General features: G+C 41.6%; 1 protein-coding gene across 2 annotated transcripts in view; it reads right to left on the bottom strand.

Moving 5' to 3' along the window:
* Nucleotides 1–9,890, bottom strand: part of usp43a (ubiquitin specific peptidase 43a) — a 90,842-nt gene that overhangs the window by 70,766 nt on the left and 10,186 nt on the right. The gene's annotated exons all lie outside the window — the stretch shown is intronic.

Below are 9,890 nucleotides of genomic sequence, written 5' to 3'. Positions count from 1 at the left end.
CTATTAAACCCTGATCACTACCAGGTGTATTATTTTAAATGAATGAAAATGAATGAATTTCAAACATTGTAAACTGCACAAATAAAGAGCTTCTACGTTTTGCATGAAACATTAAAGCGAAAGAATTACATTTTCCAAGTTTGAGGGCTTTTTTTGTTTTGTTTTGTTTTTTGGTTATTCGGTTATTTGTTTTTATTACTGACTCTGAACATTGTAAAATGCACCTGATTCACAAATTAGAAATTAGGTGACTGACCGAAGCGCCGAATGTTCAGAGGCAAAGTTGACCTACTTCTTTTCTGCCCTGATTATGGAACATTCACAGAAGTGAAACTAATTGACTTGACTGAGATAACCAGGCTGTTTCACAACTGCGGCCAAAGAGCTCAGCAATGAACAATGGCAACAGGTGACAGAAACAGGTCAGACTGCATTGCAGCTACCTGCACTCTTCCCAACCGGCAACGGGACAACACCACCATATTGGGGTTGAATGCACGTAAAGGGTGTGGTGGAGGTTAGACACACTCCCTGACTGACATGAATAAAGCGGAAGTTCACTTTTCATTCATGAGTGCAATGACTGAGATGCAAAAATGAAAGTCCTCTCTGAGAAGTAAACTGTAATTTTAAACTAATAGAATTTAAACGCCTCCACCCACCACCAACACTGACTATTAGAGTGATGTCAACATCTTTACCTTAACTTAAAATGATTGCAAACATCACAGGTTATGTCCCTCGCCTATATTCTCAGAGCCAACTAAACTTGTTCCCAGAGGCTTCGGCTGGCCAGACTTATCGTAAAAGCTGTTGAAAGCGAAACAGCAAAGGTAATAAACAAGCCCAGGTGAATGTTGGCCACTGATCAGAGATAACACGCTAAAACTAGGACAGATTCACTTGTCACTATGAACGACAGTAGACCTGCGCCTGCTGATCTGGGTGAAACCTTAACAGAAATTACTTTTACGTGTTTATCCAAACAAGCCGTCCGTCAGGCTGATGGCTTTTCTAAATTCATTTACTTATTTATTTACAACTCATCTGCATGCAGCCCTGATTGGATATTGCTTTGTCACTTGACAGTACTCAGATCAGTGGGCCACAGTGTTCTATCTTCACAGATATGTAGACCTTCTCACTGGCCACTTCATTTGGTACACTTTGGTATTGCTGGGTACCTAAGAAATGTGGCCAATGAGTGTATTCATAGATAAAATATAGTTTTAAAACTACATCCCATTAGTTTTGTTGAGGAAGCATTTGAATTCTCAAAAACAATAATAAATTCATTATTCTCATCTTTTTCCATCGCTTTCATTGCAGCAGAAACCAGTAAACATCGAGATGACGGCTGTAAAGAAGGGTTTACTGCTTGAGTGACATAAATGCAGGGTCATTCTTGGTAATGTCATGGGATTCATGCTTAGAAACAAAGGGAATACTTCTTTATAGTTCCCACATTATCTCTTATTACTAGTCACAGTTGAAAAGAGGTGAAGGGGTTGGTTATCGACTGAAAATGTGGCAAAATATCCAAATCATCAATAATTTCTTCAATAAAGTCTTCATGCCTGATAAAATCTATGAGGAAATGTTTAAATTAAAGTTTAATTCAGCAGTACATTGATAATACATTATAAAAACGCAGATGAGCTCAGCTGCTTTGTTGAAAATATAACCACCATGAACTTCCTTTACTACAGAAAGTTTCCTTTTTTTAGCCAAACATCAAAAATTTCATTTCAAGACACCTCCACTTCTCCCAGCCTCTTCCTGATACCGTGTCACAGCCAGAATTGCATCATTTAGATGTTCTTAAACTATTTAAATACTGCCTCTTTTGAAAAAATTATTCATTTGAAAAATGCATTGAATATTTCATTTGGATAGGACCCATTAAAATCCTTTTACAGTGAATGTCCACCTTCGTGACAGTGGAAGCATCTCTGATGCCTACCATGACCTACTGTACTGCGTCGAACTTGTCAGTCTTTGTGTGTGTGTGCGCATGCGTGCATGTGCGTACACTTGTATGTCATTCTTCTGTATAAGGAGCACAGAGGACAGAAAGGGGAGAGAGAGAAATACAATTTCGACCTGAAAGAGGATGTAAAGCCAAGGGAAATTAAAGGGGACCCTGTCTGTGCTTTGCAAACAGAGAGGGCTTTAAAAGCTCATCTTCCACGACCACGTGCGTCTGTGTGTGACAAGGATGGTGCGAGGACGTGACGGAAGCACAGGGGACAGAGGCTGCTCAGTCGGGTGTGCCTCCTCCCATCTCCAGAGAATGAATCAATCATGAGCTAATGTTGCTGCCACTTATGGATCTCCACTGTGCGAAACTGTTTTGCCCCCTGAGAGGATGGATTTAATTTTTCATACCCTCCTGCAGCATGGCATTTCACTCACAGCGCTCCTCCGTAGGTCTGCTCCACTTCTGGGTGAGGCGGAGCAACTCTTCCAGGCTCCAGGACAGTTGTAGGTAGATTTTTAGCGGTCGTTAAAGGCACGGCTAGCCTCTGTTGTCTTACCACAGAAATGTGGTTCGACCAAAATGAAGCTGCGCTAGATCAAAAGGTATCGCTCACAATTGAAGCACTCACAATGTCCGGTACCGTCATCAAGCCACGAGTGGTTGTGCTTTTCATGTGAAAAGAGGCCTGTCATTGCTGTATGGCTTGACTATTAACAGCCGTCATGTAGCTGATTTCATCTATCCAAATTATGGATGACATGAAGAAATACCACACAGTTGTCAACCTCATTCACAGGAGTAAAGGAAGAAGGCATCGTCAATGGCATTGCTTCATTTCAATGCACTAATGGAGTATGACGGACTCGGGGAAAAGCCTTCCTAGTCATTCAACCCTCACAGGCTGATAAATCATGACATTTTATCGGTAAAACTACTCAAAAAAGATACTTTAGGAGGGTTGAGTGAATTATGGGTGACAGCATAAAAAGAAAAGACGTCAGTGTGGAGAAATATATATATTTGTTTTTTTTGTTTTTTTTTTAAAAAGCAAAGGTTTCCATTAGTCAGGTTATTCCCCTCCCTCCTGTTCAAATCCTATTAGCTGGGTCTGATCGCTCACAGGGATTAGTTGACCCTGTCCACCCTGTCCAGACTGTTGTTCACTGATAAAGATAGAGAGTCGAAAAATCCCTCCAAAATGGTTTGTGTTTTGCTTACATTTACAGTTTGCCTTGTGATTATTGTGCTACAGAGTAACAAAAAAAGACTTCTGGAACATTATTTATGAAGATGCGTTTTGCTCATTTCAAACATTTCCCCCATTTTTGCAGTGGTTGTTAAGGCAAAAAAAAAAAAAAAAACTGAGCTCTGTCCTTTTTACCAAAGAGGAATTTATGGCATCTCAGAAATGGCATTTGTAACTGGCCCAGCGCCGGGTACTGGCTGTGGCAGGGCCGCTCCTGCTTTGATGTCACCGCCATTAGATTGAGAGCAGAGCCGAGTCGAGGCTGAGGAATGGACTGTGATGGAGGTTTCAGGACAAAATAGCTTCGGCTGAATGTGACGTCAGCACCGTGGGGAGAGCAGGACACATTCTATATGGTATGCTCCCAGTCAATGGATGTACCCGTACCATAATATGTGAGCCTTTCTTTATCAAACTTTTGTAGGGAAAAGCAATATTCTGTCGAAAACAGAAGCTTTTTTTGAGGATGTATGAAAGGTGTTTAGCATCATTTAAAGAAAATACTTAGTATTAGTAGTATGTATGTAGTACGCCTTAAATTGGTATTAAAGCATCAATATTGGTGCTTGTGAATGCTGAACAAGAGAACAGGATAAAGAAAAAGTGACACAAAACTCACTTACAAAGAAAATGCTCTTAAGTAAAGATGAAGTCCAATAAACTAATTAAATAAGAAGCCACTTAGCCCATAATGAGACTGGCACTAATTTAAAAAAATGTATAGATTATTTTGCTCAGACGTGGTTGGGCAGGGGGGGTAATGAGTAGAGCAGACAACACTGGCATTCCTAGGAGATTATTAACACAAGTGTCAGGTGACGGGCTCTCACTAAGCAAACACTGCTGCGTCTCAAAACAAAACTTGTTTCTCAACTGCTGGTAAATGCAGGTAGTCCGTCCAGAAGTTTCCAGCGAGAATCAGTGAATACAGAATGAGAGATGATTCTTCTTGTTAAACTTTTGTTAAATCTGATCAGAAACATTAGTGAGATATTTTACTTTTAGCCAGGGATATTTTTCTTCCACTCCGAAAACTTTTGAACTTGGAAATGTGTTTGGCTCCAGTTATTTTTAGAGAGCAGAATTACGAACTTTTTCTGGGTTTCCTGTCAGCCCGGGCAGTTCAAATTGCTATCTGCTGCCCCATGCTGAGGCGCAACGCCTCATAATTTTTTTTTTTTTGTCTTCACATATCTGTAGGTCAACCCGGCGCAATTTTGTCCTGAACCCGAAGATCCAGTTATTGGATGTGCTGCGTTTTTATGCAGTGGGGAACTTCCTGCAGGTAGTCGGGGACAGCAGCGGACTGAGCAAGGCAGCAGTGCCATTGAGCATGACAGCCATGAGACCGATCCTCCTGGGCCATAACCTACTACTTCCTATATGTGTGATTACAGGGAGTTAGTGCCTCAGGGTGCACCGCTATGTATGGGAATGTGCTGATTAAGTGGTGGGTGGGTGATCTCTTTGCCTGGCATCAACTGAGTTCCAGGACTGCGGTGGTGGACAGCTCCTCGAAAAAGCTTCTTAAAGAACGATGAAAAGAGCGGTCATAAGAAGGGTGTTAGGAAGTTCTCTCTCTTAGGTCTGCAACAATCAATCGATAAAATCAATAAAAATTGATTATTAAAAGTGCTGGCTACGAATTTCATGATCGATTTGCTTCGGCCTAAGTCGTCGAACGCTTCAGAGCATTTTATGCAAAATCATGCCATGCTGTTTGTTATCCCTGAAAAGACAGAAACTTGGTTTTTGGTTTCGTCAAACCACATGAACAGAAGTAACCCTGAGCCGTTCACAAAGAGAAGTGTCTTAAACTCTGAGTCTGTGAACATAAGCTGGTTGATTGTGTTGATTGATTGTGTCCTTTTTTTGGAGGAGTTGAAAGTTACATATCCACCGTGCAATCATTCTGAGAACACGGCTGAATTAGAAGTGACTACTTTATTAAGCAATACTGATTTTGTTCCCTGTTGACTACATACCTGATAACTGTCGATCCTGAATCTGTTTATTACTGCAGAATACATACTAACCCTAAAAACAGGAGCCTCTTTGCCACTATGATTTAAAAAACAAAGCCTCAACCTTTTCATTCACTACCCAACGACCTGAACATTACATTGACAAAACGTGGTTTTCACTGTAACCCTGTAATGCACCTTGTACCACTGACAGTAGTAAAGATGCTCAGCTCTAACAGTGCAGTGTAAGGAAGCCATTTTCACATTCAAAGCAATGTCTTCCCAAAAGCTTCATGAAAGACAAAAGCTGCCAGTTTGACGAGAGCCAGACGAGAAGGAATCTGTTCCTTTCAGCTTTCCACTCGACAAATCACAATGTCTTTCTATCTATTGTCATGTCTCTTTTTTTCCATCTCTGGCAGCACTATTAGTGTTCAACAAAGCCGGGGCTTCACTACAGTCTTGTGTTAGCTGGCTAGGAATGTTACTGATGCAGTGCCAGCGAGGCCAGGAGGAAACCAAGCAAGTTTAGCGAGGGTGCATAGAAGGGAGGATTAACATTACTGAGCTCCCTTCCTGTTATGTAATATTGCTTGAGTGAAGCTGGTGAACTGGTAAAGCTGCATACAGACAAAACAAGGGAGTGCAGTGAACACACAGTTCTTACCTCTCGTTACCTCTGCCTTGTTTTGTTTTTTTCACTTTTGCAACAAAAACCACAACAGCCTGTGTAAGGAAGGAACCTCCGCGGTGAAAAAAGCTAAAACGTGTGGAATGTTAATTCAGAGGCATTCCCAGTGTATCGCATAGCTACACCTGTCAGTTTATCCTTAATTAACTGATCAACCAAATCAAGCGCTTTGCCAAATGTATTTACATTCACACTTATACCAGTTTACCTAACACATATATCTTACATCATTCGGGTCCATTGCTTTAGAAGTAATAAATCAGTGCTGAGTAGCAATACCACATCACCACATTTCAGTGTAAATTGACCTCTACGCGTAGAAGCAAATGACAGATTCTTCAGCCGCAGCCAAACAGTAATAATGATGTGTATTGCAAAGCCTAAAAGTATGCAGTGAGAGGATTGTGGAGATGTTCCTTAAAGGTGGATATGCTGGTTGAGGCTGAGCCGGTGTGTAATTTCGGAGAAACCTGTGGTCCAACTGCAAATCAAGAGGCCATGTACTCAATGTCTGAGAGAGTGACAGTCCTTGTTGACACCGCTGAAAATCTGTCAGGTCAGCATGACCTGAATCATCTCAGCTGATCCTGCTTCCCAGGCTCAGGTGACAGACAAGCAATCAAAGTCACTTTACTGCTGACTTGCTCACACCAGCCATTCATCCACTGGAGGCACTCAACAGCACGCCAGACACTTAATGGTTTTTTGTAACAATAAGTGGGCTTTCCATGACATTTACTCTAAATTTGCGATAAGTTTGTACGCTCACTTGAGGTGTTATATATGTTTGTTTGTTATTGTCGAATCAGAGCTAATGTGCAAAATGTTTTAAATAAATAACATAAAATTAAATCTGATGTGGCAACTATTGAGCTCACATCACTCTTGTGTGCTGTCACTCCCAAGCGTACAGCACACATTGCTGCATTTGTAAACCACAGCCGCCCAACTTAGATTTGTTTCAATTTGTTTTTGTGGAAGAGCAAGCCAATGCCAGACCTGCAAGATTAATCACAACTTGCCCAATTCGTGACAGTCATTTCTGAAACCCTCTCTATATTCTCCTGCTGGTTTTGTTCTCTTCTACGATATATGTACACTTGACAGAGCTTAGGTTTTATTTCCCATTTTAAAGCGAATTCTCCAAAGTTCACTAAGAATTACGTTGGCATTTTTTGAAAATGAACTAAATAAATCTTCACTTTTTTCATCCATGCATGGAGCACACATTCACGATAATAAACTGGTCTTTAGCCAAACTTTGTTAGAATTTTACTGCAACTTCCTGACGTTACCACCTCCTGCTCAAACTCTATAGACAGACAGGAACACTTTGCTGAAGAAGAAGGTGCTTTCACTGTGTGCTCTAGCGGTTGTGAATCATTTCAATATCATCTTATACGTGTCACTGCTCGTCGGAAAAACAACAGCCTATAGACGCAAACAGAAACAAAAAGCAAGAGGAAAGACGATGCAGGTTGTCAGACATCTGTTGATTTTTGGATTAGAAAGGATTGCCAGAAATACAATATATCTGAAGCGGCCTCCATAATATTGCAACACGGCACTTTTATCAGTAAAATTCTCACCGCTGAATAGCATGCACTGTTTGGTACGTTGAATTTAACACTTTTACACATCAATGTAAGGATGTACGAGACACAATTAGGACTTGTTCCCTTTTTCATTTGCGTCGAACAACAATCCAGATTATGACCTTTTTAGCTTTTCATTGTTGTTGCTGATGTGGATTGTTAATGTGGGAGATGAACATCTGTTCCATCGCAGCTCACAGTGATACTGTTTGATAGAACTGATGCTGATGTGCAAAACTAATCATTCAAGTCAATTTATTACGGCGTGGCCTGTGTAAATCCCTCAAGTCCCCGTACAGGTAGTAACAGGACATGACTGTGATGAAGTTAATGCCAGTTACTTTTTGAGCACCACTTAACCACAGGTTTCTTTTAAATAAACTAAACAGTCACAGTCTGTTCAGTGATAACTAAACAGGAGCAAAGATAAAGATTAGTCACAGCTTTGCGACAATGACAAAGCCTCCTGTGCAGAAGCAATGTCTGCTATGTGGTTTCTACTCGACAGAAAATTCAACAATGAGGGTGCGCTCACACTATGGCCATTTGTTTCGCACAGTGCTGGAGTACGAAAGGCCAACCTGCCTACTCCCCCGCTGGCCTGCACTCACACTGCCAAAAAACCCAAGTGAACTGAAGCACGGTTGCCTTCGCGTCCTCACACTCAAGTATGAGACGCATGGCTCAACGTCATCAGCCTCTGTTGATTGATTTTAACAACCGTCAGCCGTCAATGACAGTAATGGTCATTTCACTGCACATCCAGCATGAGCACGTGACAAATAAAATTCTTGAATCTTCAATCTTGTGTGAAGCGGCGCTTTGCAGCGATGATCACGTGTTCCATCACGTCCATGTTGTGCACGCTGCATGCGTGACCGCGCTTGTGCTAGTGTGCGAGCCTGTAATGTACGGAAACACACCTCCTCAAGCTGTGCCAGGTCCACCGCCGCGTACCGTGTCAAAGCACGACCCAGAGGGCTCGCTGCAGTCCAAAGAACCAGGCGTGAAGTGTCAAACATGCTCGGGCACGGTACAGATCACCCACTGCGAGAGCGCCCTGAATTCTATCATGCTAGATGATACTTCATATGAAATCGCCAGTGTTAGCATGAGTGCACTGTGCCACCTTGAAGCAAACTGAACTGGTGGAAAACTATTTCGTTTTGAGTTGCTCTCGTCATGCTCAGAAAAAAAAAAGTCCCCACCCTCTTCTTCTCTGTCTCACTATCTCACTAGAACACTGAGCACTGCTGGGTTCATGGTACCGCGATTCACTGGCAGGCTAATGAGAGCCGCAGCCCTGAGACGTTTTTGCAGCACAAAGGGCGGCTCTATTAGCGCTGCTGTCACAGAGTGGGGCGGACATCAGGTGGCACGGCAGTGACAATTGAGCTTTGACATTATTTGTTGAATCAAAACACTGGAGGCTTCGGAGGCTGTTACTGTTCAGTCTGTTCAAACGCCTTAAAAAGAAGTTTGCATTTAAAAAAAAAAAAATGATTGTAGACTTATATTCTGTCTGAACATGCTCGCACTTACACAGGCCTTTTGTTTTGTTTGCACAGAGTGTGTCAGTACGTCGTGCAGCCTCAGAGTTTCACGAAGAATACCTGAATTGTAAAGATTCCTTTCACTGTATTGGTCAGAAGAGGAAGCCTGACAGCAAAGTCAGCAAACATACGGCCAACCGGCAAATATGTCAGAGGCATGCTGGGTCCGACTGTTCGGTCCTTCAGTATTCACTGCATAACATTCCATTCTCCAATTACTCGCAAAAACCACAAACACAAGTGTCTGTTCCATGAATCAACCAACAATGACAGTTCCTATTAACAGCAGCAGCCCTCTTCATCACACTGTTGACATTTTGATATCATGAATCCTAGATGACGACAAATAAAAAGTTAAGACACCTTAGGGATATTACAGCCACCACCACTGTTGGAAGCTTTTGTTTCAAGAAATTGTTTGAGATCAAAGACAGAAACCATTGCATGCTTCTTTCTATGACCTCTCCCTTACACTGTAGCATGAACGTTTTGATGCTTTTAGGAATTTCACCCAGAAGTTGAACCTCCCTAACTTTTTAAGAGCAGTGTGGCTTTTAAAGAAAGTTTTGCATGAAGTATATGAGCCGTATTTGAGGCAAAAGTACACAGAAACACATTGTGAGAAATCTAGAATATTATGTTCTATAGTTTGTCCACGCATAGCAGAATAAAGTAGACAGTATTTCTGAGGATTTCAGAATATGGAGATGAGGGTCATTGTATAAGTAAAAAGGTTTATTCATTTTGGGCTTTTCACGCAATTAAACTGATTAAATTGAGACTTGACACAGCCTAGCCCAAATTACGCAATACACAGTATAAAAAGACTGATGAGAACTTGGAGCCATCCTTAAGCACAG

Source organism: Nelusetta ayraudi, unplaced genomic scaffold (genome assembly GCF_046127955.1).
Source record: "Nelusetta ayraudi isolate G7.1 ecotype Tasmania unplaced genomic scaffold, CSIRO-AGI_Nayr_v1 ptg000004l, whole genome shotgun sequence".
Lineage (NCBI taxonomy): Eukaryota > Metazoa > Chordata > Actinopteri > Tetraodontiformes > Monacanthidae > Nelusetta > Nelusetta ayraudi.
Note: the sequence above shows the minus strand (reverse complement) of the source record. Positions and strands in the feature narration are given on the sequence as shown.